Source organism: Thermobia domestica, chromosome 1 (assembly GCF_964235325.1).
Source record: "Thermobia domestica chromosome 1, izTheDome1.hap1.1, whole genome shotgun sequence".
NCBI classification, from domain to species: Eukaryota; Metazoa; Arthropoda; class Insecta; order Zygentoma; family Lepismatidae; genus Thermobia; species Thermobia domestica.
The window spans coordinates 154,527,069-154,539,274 of NC_137454.1; positions in this window are offsets into that span (position 1 = coordinate 154,527,069).

Sequence of the window (12,206 nt, forward strand, 5' to 3'; positions counted from 1 at the left end):
ATCCTAACTTCTTTCCTCATTTGAATGTTTTTGATTGCTTTATTGATACTGGGTATAATGACGATTCTGGTATGTATCAGTATGTGAAAAGTTATGATCATCCTCATCTTGAGAACGCTATTGACTGTCTGTGTTCCCCGTATATTCAACATGATATTAATCCTATGGTTCATGTAGCAAGAGTTAAGTTGATTCGAATATTCGTGAAATGCAGAAAGAAAACGTGTGTTCCTATTAGTGCTTGTGTTGATTGGTCGATTGAATTGAATCTGTTGAATTATTCATGCAACGTAAAGACCAAAATGATGGTAGTAAACAATCCGATGATGTTTTCACAGAACGTGATGCAGTGCATTGACTTTAATAATCTAAGCATGATATTGCAAAGTTTTGAAAATCCTTCAATGGTTCAATACAGTGCTAACTTGAATCAAACTAACCTTCGAAACCACGTTCGAAGTGTCCATGTGAGATTGAAGTATGATCTCAATGTAAAAGGTTATGTTAAATCCATATGTACCGGTAATGTAACCGAGCCTAATTACAGAAGAAACAGAAACCATGGCAGGGCAGACTACCATGGATGTCATGTAAAGGACAAATACAGATCCATTGGGAGACACAATATTTCATCACCTGTGAAACGAAGAAGAACTAAACTGATTTGGCCGATAATACAACACCATCTAATCACAGCCGAAATAATACGATTTTTCAGAAACGCTGCTCAGATGGCAGGAATTACAGCGAAAATTCTCAACGTAAGAAACAAAGAACTGTAGATGTAAATAACGCGCCAGACTGTATTCCGGTTTATGACTTTCAATGCAGCCCAAACAAATGCATTAGTCATGTAACTTAACCTAATGTAGGGACGTCCGAGAGAATATATTCAATTGATTCTTATTTCATTTCACTGTAAATATCATTATGATTTCGTTTGTTATTTATACTTTATTTGAATTCTATGAAGATAATATAAATAATCGTAACACATTTTTGTACGAAACAAATTAATCCTAAAGTATTTGAACTTATGGATATAAGAACTGGGAAAATTTTAGGATTACGAAATATTGATGAAATTAAGTTATGGCAACCTACCGAAAACACTAGAAAACGGTGGATGGATTTAATTAAAACTTTAGTTCCTCCTGAATTTATAACGAAAGCTAATGTGAAGAAAACTTAATAGAGGGAACTTAGTACTCAATTTATGTCAGCATATGTCTTAATGTTATGTGTTTTCTTTGATATTTGTATTATCAATCACATTATTCGTGTTCCATGTTATCGAAGTATATTTAAAAGCATCTTTGTAATGCTAGGATATATATTGAAGTTAATAATTTATGTTTTCTATAAAGAAATTTGTATTTTAAAGAATTCTTACTTTTGTGTTCTTGTTACATTCGAATTATATGCTAATAATATAAATATATCCGATCATTTTACGTTCGAAGAACAACTATATGAATATCACATACATCTTTTTCAAAACCTTCTTTATGTTGCCTAAATAAATAATTATTAATTTGTAACAAGTATTTAATGGACCCGAAAAAGGACTTCAATAACTAGCAAATCAAATTTCGAATGTGTCTTATCGTCGTTGAAACGTATAAATAAATGAAGATGATGATAAAGTTTAAAATAAATATGATAATAATATTGTTATAGAATTAAATATGATATATATATATATATATATATATATATATATATATATATATATATAATTATATGAATTGTTATTTTCAAGTATACGAGGTGCATTCGAAAACTCAAATGATTAATATGTAAAAGTAAACGATCCAGAGTTCTTTTTCTTTTTAAGTAAATGAATAAAAAGAAAAGTCCGTCAGGTGCTATAATATACAACGGTACATTGTATATTTATATTATAAATCTTTATTACTTTGTAATTTTGGACCGTAAGATATTCTAAATATGTACTAGGCTGGCTGATTTTTACTATCAGAAGAAGAGAAAGAAAAAGAAGTAGTGTATAGATATAATGTTAAGATATTCAAATGTTTTAAAAAATAATAAGGTTGTCGATAAGAGGTTCTCAGGACAACAAGATATAAATAAATGGAATTATGGCACATGAGTTTGTGTTTTAGTTGCTCAATTAATTTAATAAAAACGAACCGTTCTAGGTTCACTTCTGGTATTTCGGGCGCCAGCTTTCAAAATTTTGGATGGGTTCTTTTGCCCCCTAAAACCATTTTTCCGCAGAAAATAAAAAACCCGTATTCGTTTATTATTTGCATATTGTCTCTACACAAAGTATCGTTGCAGTTCTTCATGTTCTTTACACACATCTGACATACTGTTACTAGCACTTTTGATATTTCATGATCACAGGTTTGGAGGGGTCCGTGCCACACCTAACCGTTTCTTCCAGGAAAATACGAAACCCGTATTCCCTCATTTTACGTCCACATTATCTGAGCGCAATTTCGTTCACTTCTGTCCACTTGTTTTTGCCTTTTGGATCTCAAATTCCAAAATTTTTTGCTGGAGACTTTTGCCCCCTAAAACCGTTTTTTCGCATAAAAAAAAATCCGCGTTTTTTTATTTTTTGCGTATTGTTCATACACAAAGTTACGTTGCAACTCTTCATGTCGTTTACACACATCTGATATACTGTTATTAGCACTTTTGATATTTCATGATCACAGGTTTGGAGGGGTCCGTGCCCCGCCTAACCGTTTCTTTCAGGAAAATACGAAACTCATATTCCCTCATTTTACGTCTGCAATCTCTGTGCACAATTTGGTCCACTTGTTTTTGCCTTTCGGGCGTCAACTTTCAAAATTTTTGGTGGGGGCTTTTGCCCGCAGAAAATAAAAAACACGTATTCGTTTATATTATGTGTAGTATCTACGTGCCAATTTTTTTTTATCAAAATCAAAGTGTTATACTTGGGAAGTGTTACTTGTAAGTGAATATGTAAAAGATTTAACATTTTTTTTTTAAGAAAAAGGAAATACCAGTTAAGTTGTTAATGGGCTTATTTATTCTATTTTTGCGTAACTATTAATTTTTTTTAAATAATATAAACAACTCACATTTCCCCTGTAAACTTTTCTTGTCTTAAGAAAAAAGGTACAAGCGTTTCTTCCTAACATTAATACAACTATACTTTTCTAAGCTGTATCTTTAACGTTATTTTAAGCACCACTACTTCCGGTGAAGGTAAATCGAAGCTATTAAGAGAACCATTGTAAATTTGAGACTTACAATGATATAGTATATAGGTGCCCATTTGAGTTGTTAGGTAAAATGGGTTGACATCGAGCCACAGAACATTATGTAGGTAGTTTAATTTCGGAAATGTGCCTTCAGATAGCAAGGGAAGCTTGTTTGATACGTGGGATTGCATTCAATTGCTTGCGAGAGTTGAATCTACTCGACAGCTAGAAAATGTGGCAAACCATTATGCTTCCCCGAGCTGCCCAGATATAGGGTGGGACATTTATCTTGAAATACCCCTGTAACTTCTAAGGGAATGGCTACGTGAACAGTAACCAGTAGCGGAGCTAAAACGGGACCTGGGGAGTCCAGGCGCCCTTTAAGTGGCCTCCCTGCTCAGTAGAAGCCATGTTGTTACTCAACTAAATTATTGAGCAACGTAGTACTCATCGATAATTATTTTGGGTATCATAAATTCCAAACTATGATAAACCGACGAATTGTCGACAATAGTAAATCGGCGAACTATTTTAAGCTGTTAGTACTTTGTCATACGATTCAATATCAAACAACTTTAAAATGAATAAAAAGTTATGATTCTACTAAACCGATTTTAAACATTTTTAAAACAATGTCCTGATGGTTTGTATAAGCATCAAACGGGTGTTGTCCAGTTAACCACGGCGAAATTCCATCCTGAATGAGGTTGCTGTATATATACGTGTAAGCCAAATAGATGTATATTGTCTATACTAACCAAGTAATAACGGGTTTATTAAAACCAGCTATAAACATCACAAAGAGTGTTCACGTAACAAATATGAACAACTTGTGCCACTACATTTGTTCCCCGCAGCATTATAATAAAAGTAAAAAACAAAATAAAGCATGCATGTTCAAGTGTAAATATTAAGAAATATCTTAGAATACAATGTACTAATGTGAACAATTACTTTAATAGCAAATATTTTTTCAAAAGTGAACTACAATAAATATGGATCCAACTGTTAGCATCTAAAACAAACGATTAATCACATACGATAACGATTAGCCATTGTGACGTGAAACAAAATAGACAAACGTCCATTTAATAAAAAAATACATATAATATTTAAATTATGTAGAAAAAATGTGACATTAATTGCATTGTAAGTACTATTAACACTTCCATAAATATTCTATATTAATATATACAGTATATTTCTGATATTGTAAAATAAATTGTAAAAATATCTTTGCAACAAAATCGAATAATATTCTAACTTTTTAAGTCATACTCTATTCGATTCTGGTGTACACCCAGAAAAGAAAGTATTTGACAGTTGACAAATTTTTTTTTTTTGCCAATAGCTCGGGAGCAAATTAATTAATTTGGATCTTTTTTGTTGTTATCCTTAGAATAGTTATAATTTGATAGCTTGCCAATATCGGTACTCTAATAGGTTAATTTATTGTTAAGTTTTTAGGAAAAGAAATTTTGTCAACTGAAAAATTCTTTCTTTCGTGTCTGTACTATAAAGTGATGTGTATCAAGTGCGCACCATAACGTCTGATAAGAAGACTCACCTAGTCAATAACACAAGTATAAAATATAGACTACGATTGTGCGTTTAACGTTACATAGTCCGATCATGTACAACAAACATCTTGTAGTGGTGCAACACCAGGATGAATTATGTTTTAAACCATGTCTTTCTACATAGGAATCAAAAGCAACATTAAGAGTGCATTTAAATCATAAATGACAAATAAACATCTCGTTTACCATTGATCTATCAAATTCATTCTGATACCACAACACTCTTCTTTTAAAAAGCATCATACACTATTCTGATCAATGAGGTCATCAAGTATATCAAGCAAGCTAGAAGAATCATCCGTACCGTCATGAAAGGAATTAGACATGCCCTATGTCACTGGCGTTCGGCGAGTCTGTGCAATTATTAATGTAAAAAAAAAAAAATGTACTCACAATTGTCATGTGAGCGTGCATTTTGTCGACAAAAATCGTTTTGTGGTGCTGTGTAATTCTCTTACTAGGAAATAGTAAAGAAACCCTAAATTGAATTGTTACTTGTGATTAAAAAATGTATTTGTTTGGACATTCATAAATCGTTAGAAGTATACGATTATGATCATTGTCCTAAGTGAATTTCAGAGTCGTCAAACCAGTTATTATTGTTAATATTATAATCTGTGATGAGACTAGTTCAGCATATATTTCCTCCATTTTGTAAAATTCCCCCTAGCTTTGCCTACAATCATTCAGAAATAAATAAATTTTTGATGTCATCTATTAAAGAGAAGTATGTACAAACATAAATCAAAGTACAAATAAGACTCTCCTAGAGTTAAGAGTACAAAGCTATTTCTCATCCATCGTATTTTCCTGACACTCAATATCCGTTCAAGTCTTATCGCTGTGACTGCAGTTTGCCCACAAATATTCCATGGTTTTCCTATAGGTTCATACATAACTAATATTACTATATACTGTAATTACATATTTGAAAAAGATTTGTCCTATAGAAATACAATGTCCTTAAATAGAATGATATGGTTTTTCAACAGTACCGTACGCTTGTATATATATATATATATATATATATATATATATATATATATATATATATATATATATATATGTATGTATATGTATTTTACTGTTCTAAAAATATCAGTTTCTCGTGAGTATCTGCTCATTAACTCATAAATCAGTTCAATACTTATTCGTTCTGTAAACAACAAATATATAATTTCAGTTTACCTACAGTTATATAGGATTTTATTTAACTTACCGAAGTTCTGTTTTAGTTAATCGTAGTTACATTCTCGACTTGATACTTGCATCATGTTGATATAAACAGAAAAGTAAAATGAAATATTGAAGTTATGAAGACGAAATATTATATTGTAAATCCATAGTTATTTATTAATTAATTATTTATATTATTTAATTTTTATTTAGCATAAAAGCAACACATCTTAGTCTGGAAGTCATGGTTTTAATAAATCACACACAAACTACAAGATGTCGTTAGCTATGCTGTCCCTATATATATAGCAAGGGACTAGGAACTAGCAACATATTATATATATATCTTGCTAGTATGAAATCAGTTGCAAGACAACTGAGGTTTGTTAAACAACTATTTCTTATTATAAAGCAACACATTTTAGTCTTACGCTTCTAATAGTACAAGAAAGGATAGTAGTCGTTGTTAGCTGTTCTGCCTTCAATCTAACGACAATAAATGTCATTAGTGTACTAGTCAGTTGCCGATCCGAAAATTGGTAAAGTAACTAGTTCTTATTATAAAAGCAAGACGCAGCAATCTGTCAGTAATGATCCTAATACTGCATCATGCTAATAGTTGAAGCTAGCTAAATTGTTCACTATCTAGCGCTAATAGAACTCGCTAGCATGCAGTCCCGTTGATACCGGTCCACAAGCTTAGAAAACTCCAAATTAGTATTATAAAACAAAAACGCTTCAGCCCGTCAATCTCAAGAGTTAATACTTACAGGTAGCTACGTTACCTTCGACCGAACAATCTAATCAGTAATGGATAAGCCCATTTTCAATGACCAAAAGACTCATTATCAACAAGTTTCATAAAACTAAGCCGCTTCAGTCTGCTGGTCACGATTCAAATAGTTTATAAAGAGTTTCGCAGTTAGCGAAAGGTGCGTTTTCTCCGATCTGATGTAGCAGATATGACTAATGAAAGTCATTTACATGTGACCTTGAGACTTATTAAACAACTATTTCATAAGTGAGGGAAAACTATTGTTTCCGATGAACAAAATTTAGTCTTAAACTCGCGTCCCTAGTAGTTCATAGTCAAAGTATTACTTACAAATACTTCTTAACTGATATTGAGGAACATTTAAAATGTGCAATAAATTGTAACCATTCATAGAGATTGTAAATCAAATAGTGACAAAATTACAATTTATCCTATAATATATACAACATAAGCTACAAATAAAAAGTATTTAATCCACAGGGGTATAGTAAGACAATATTATAAAACTAATCAGTAAAGTAAGGCAAGCATTGATCGTATCTAAATTCATACATAATTCTCTGCCGACATTCTCATTTCTAAAAAATCTAATAAATTATCTCTGATAATATAGAAACACGGTATAATAAATTCTACAGCGGTTCCTGATATTCTCGCATTATTATAATACACTAAACAATTTTCTACCTTGAATAGAACATTTACTATGATTCAATAAGTTTAATCGTCGATTTATATGTAAAATAGTTAAATAATATTTCATACTTCCATATAATAAACATTTGAATAATGTATCTAGTACTCCAATTTATCTGATAACACATTAAAGAATCGAATAGTGTATCTAACAAAGTACATTTTCATTCTTATCGTTCAATATTAATTACTAAGTAAATCTGTAAACTAGTTCTCAAATCTCATTGACAAATTGATTATACCAAAATAAATTACAAGAAAAAAATCTCGATTTAACATACGCATGGGAAATAAAACATATTTCGCATTAGTGCGTAATTGAATTTTAAATATCCAAGCAAATATTAATCGAAGTTTGATTCTATCTAGGAGGTAAATTATTTAACGTTGTAAATAAACTCAATAATGATATGATAAATTAACATGAAATTATAACATATTTATAATATGGTAATTATTCTATGCTTCAATAAGACTTATAAAAATGTTCATCATGAACCATAGGAAAGTAAGGTAATAAATAGATTTTATAAATACGAATAACGACCATAATATAAGTATGATCATTCTATAATATCACGTTGGGTTTGTAAATCTTATCTTCATTAATCAAACTAGAGTAAAAGAGTTAATCCATTTCCTCGAAATTCTTACAACTATATTATGCTAGTAAGAAATATACATTAAAATAATACTTAATCCTATACTAAAAAGATGAGGGCCGCGGTGGGTCAGTGGTAGAGCGTTCACTTCTGGTGCTTGGAGTCCCGGGTTCGATCCCAGTCCCCGCCAGTGGACAAACACCGTGTGCGTGGGTTTTCTCGGGGTTATCCCGTTTCCTCCCACTTTCTTCATTCCACCATTTCATTCATTACTCATCATCACCGTCTCCTTTAGCCTAACTGGCATAAGCGTGGGACGTAAAACTCATATTTCATTTCATTTCATATACAAAAAAGATGATAAGGAAGTGTTAATAACTTACCCGATGTAAGATATTAATACAAACCAGCCAATATTCCTTCTAGCAAATTTATATAGCTAACAAAATTGTAAAAAATTTATCTTAAATGTTCACTTAAATGGCTAAAGAAAAGTATTGCATTTCAAATGCTGAAAAATTCAAAGACAAATTTCAGTTCTGTATTTTCATATCTTCTTTGTGTAAGTACCTGAATTTGAATTCTAAATAGCGAATTCAGTTAAGCAAATGACAAATAAATTTATACTCCATGTGATCATTTCTTATTAAAGTAATAATTTAAGTTAATATAAAAAGTGTAATTCATAGATTATTAATCAATTATCTTAAATAAGGTTCAATTGTGGCTCGTCTGCCTCTGATGTAAAGGGTCCAAAATTCGATCCGTCAGCTATCGCCAAGTAGTCTTTCCGGTGACAAACACTATATGCAGTATTTTCCACGTGACGAAAAGTCATAATTTTCATTACATGGTACGAGGCGAGACAAATAGTACCTTTTAAAATTCAAGACGTGGCAACCTCTACTCATTCACATATAGTACATCCTACTCACATATCCTTCTAATTTTCATTCCGCGATTTCATTTGTTATTGTTAATTCTAATATATAGTGTGTCGTATAAATGATGGGACATTAAACTAAAACACATATGGGTTCAGTGGCAAAGAGACAACCTTGGGTGCAAAAAGATTCCTGGGTTGATCTCCGGCTATGTATGTTTGCGGTAGACAACATTCTGTCTGTGGGTTTTCTCGGGGCGCTCTCATTTCCTCCCGCAGTCCTCATTTCACCAATTCATCGCATATCTCTTTCTAAGGAACTGTTTCGTATTTTTTAAAATATAGCCTATAAAACATGTGTGCAACGTTAAACTAAAAAGCGGTTCAATGGCAAAGTGTTAACTCTGTTGTGATGAGTCCATAATTCGATTCCTGGTGGGAGTGTTGACAATACGTCTAGTTCGGTAATCATACTTTATTCAGTGCATAAATATAGTAAGTAATCTACAATCACGTTAATTATCCAAAATAGCAATAGCAAAATACGTAATAGCAAAAACATTTATTCAGCTGAGAAGCAGTAATAAGACTTTCAAGTAGTCACAAATATGTTCCAAATATTTTTAATATGTAATAAGTAATCACATATAAAACTTCATGTTTCTTCATTATAAATAAAAAAGGCTCAGGTTTCAAAGTGCACCTACTAATAATAAATAAATAGTAACAAGTTACGTGGGAGCAAACCTTAAAAAGAATAACACTCAATAATATATCGCGAACAAGTACAAATTTTGAACTATTGTAAGCCTAAGCAAAAATATTAGGTATATGTCTTTTAAAGCTAGTGAATCAAGGTAGTATCCCTCGTGTGTCCTATAAGACCATGTCTATATTAATTACAAGCACTATTCAACAATATCCACGGCCGAGTTGACATAATTCTTAATGTAACTATTATTTTGAATACAAAATTATTAAATTATTGATGAAAAATGTTAACCAGTTTCAAGTGTATTCAGTATCCCATGAATGTATGTAGTTTAATGTGAAACCATCTTAAATAAATATGTAATAAATTACGTGTTCTGTTTACTCCATCAGAAGACTAAACTAACGCATTTCTGGATCTTCATCACGTAGTACTGGGTTTCGTTAACGTACAATATGAAAATGAAATATTTCAGTTTAAGGTCCCACGATTATGCACTTCTGACTAAGGGAGACGATAATTAAGACAAGTAAATGTTGGTGTAATGAGAAAGTGGGAGGAAACATGAGTAACCTGAGAAAACTCACAAACTTGATATTCACCACAAACTTACTTGGCCTGGGATTGAACCAGGGACCACACGCACCAGAGGTTAGTGCCCTGCCACTGAGCAACCGTTCCTCCTTTCGTTACGTAAAGGCAACACTCTGACTTTCGCTTGTTCGGTATAGATAACAACAGTAGTCTGCTGCGTAATGTAAGAGAAAGTGTATGATTCATACACGTACAAGTCTGTCATCAGGAAAGCACGTCGCTGGAGTAATTTATAACGCACTCGCCTACAAAGCTAAAGGTTTCGATTTCGAATCCCGATGGAGTACATAAAAATTTATTTTCGTAGGACAATGCTTCGTATGATATAAAATAATAATAATAATAATAATAATAATAATAATAATAATAATAATAATAATAAAAAAGTAACTAGTAACGAAATCGACGGGCGTAATAAGTACATATATCCAAAATCATATGTGCACACCGAGTAAATGTCACGTACAGCAAATGTAATTAGAGAGTCTAATCACACTCATTACTCAAAATGGTTTACGTTTGCCATGGTCTGCAATGTGTAAAGTGCTTAATACCCAAAAGAAATGGATTTCGGCAATCACTGGGCGATATAGATTGCACGTGGAAAAGTTAGTAATAGCTTATTATTATAGTGAGAGAAAATTTAAATAATGATACAGTGAAACCTCCCTTAACGGACACCTCTATAATACGGACAGATTTTTTTGTCCCGGCAAAAATATGTTCTCTTACGGAACAAAACCCTCCCTTTTACGGACATTCTCAGATACGGACGCGGACAGTCCTTTTTTTCCCAAACATTTCAATATCCTCTTCCTAACGGACAGGAATTGTTCTCGGTTCTGCGATATATTACAGTATACAGAAAAGTCTTCCCCACAAATATATCTATCATGAGTCTAGACCTGGTAAACCATCAAACAGAACAGCTGAACTTGAAATTATTCTTTTTTTTTTTTTTTTTAACCCGCAATAAACTGCTTTCAAACTGCAAAAATTTTCAATAAGCAGTAACACTCATGCAGGGTTAGTCGTAACGCCAGGAATTCTATGCGAAAGATCTTCCCTTCCCTAACAAATTTAGTCCTTTCCGTCTGGACCTTGCATCTTTACCGACAATTTCATGGATAACAAAACAAACATTGTTTGTTTTACAACAACATTTTCAACGAGCAGGTTCCTCTCTTAATTTTTTTTTTTTTTTTTTTTTTGAAAAGAAACATTTTTCTTTTACTTATGATACTGGAACAAGTCTCGGTTGGAGTTTTCCCGGCTTCTTTTTTCATTTTCTCTAAAAGGATATTCTTTGTGATTGGGGATGGGTCAATAAACATATGCACCCCCAATAGCTTGCCTTTTCATCCATTCTGGCAACGAAGATACCGCGCCAATTCACAAACACACACACACACGTTTCTTCCGCAATCGTACTGAGGATTTTTAGAGGACACTTGCTAATGAGTTTTATTACGTTGTAGAGGAAAACGCATGCGTTAAACACTTCCCAGCAATAATATGATTTAACAAATGAATTTCTCCTTCATCCCTCCCAGTAATTCAAATATGTACTAAATAAGAGTATTTTCATATTGAATTTTACGTATTTACGCTCATACATAATGTACTTACTGTATATTACTGCATACAATTACCGTTATGAAAAATTAAATTTCTCAACCTCTTTATAACGGACAAAACTTCATGTCCCATTGATGTCCGCTATTCAGAGGTTTCACTGTACTGAAAGACGATATACGTTGTAGTCTCCAATTGAAAGTCTCGACCCGGCATATTATATATATATATATATATATATATATATATATATATATATATATATATATATATATATATAATATGAGGTTAGGTTGATAAGTTCTCTCAGCCTACCCAGGTTCAGACAAAGCTAGATATAAAAGTTATATACGTTTATGAGGCTTATAATTTTTGAAGCTACTGTGCAAAATTTGGTTTGACTAAACTGTAAG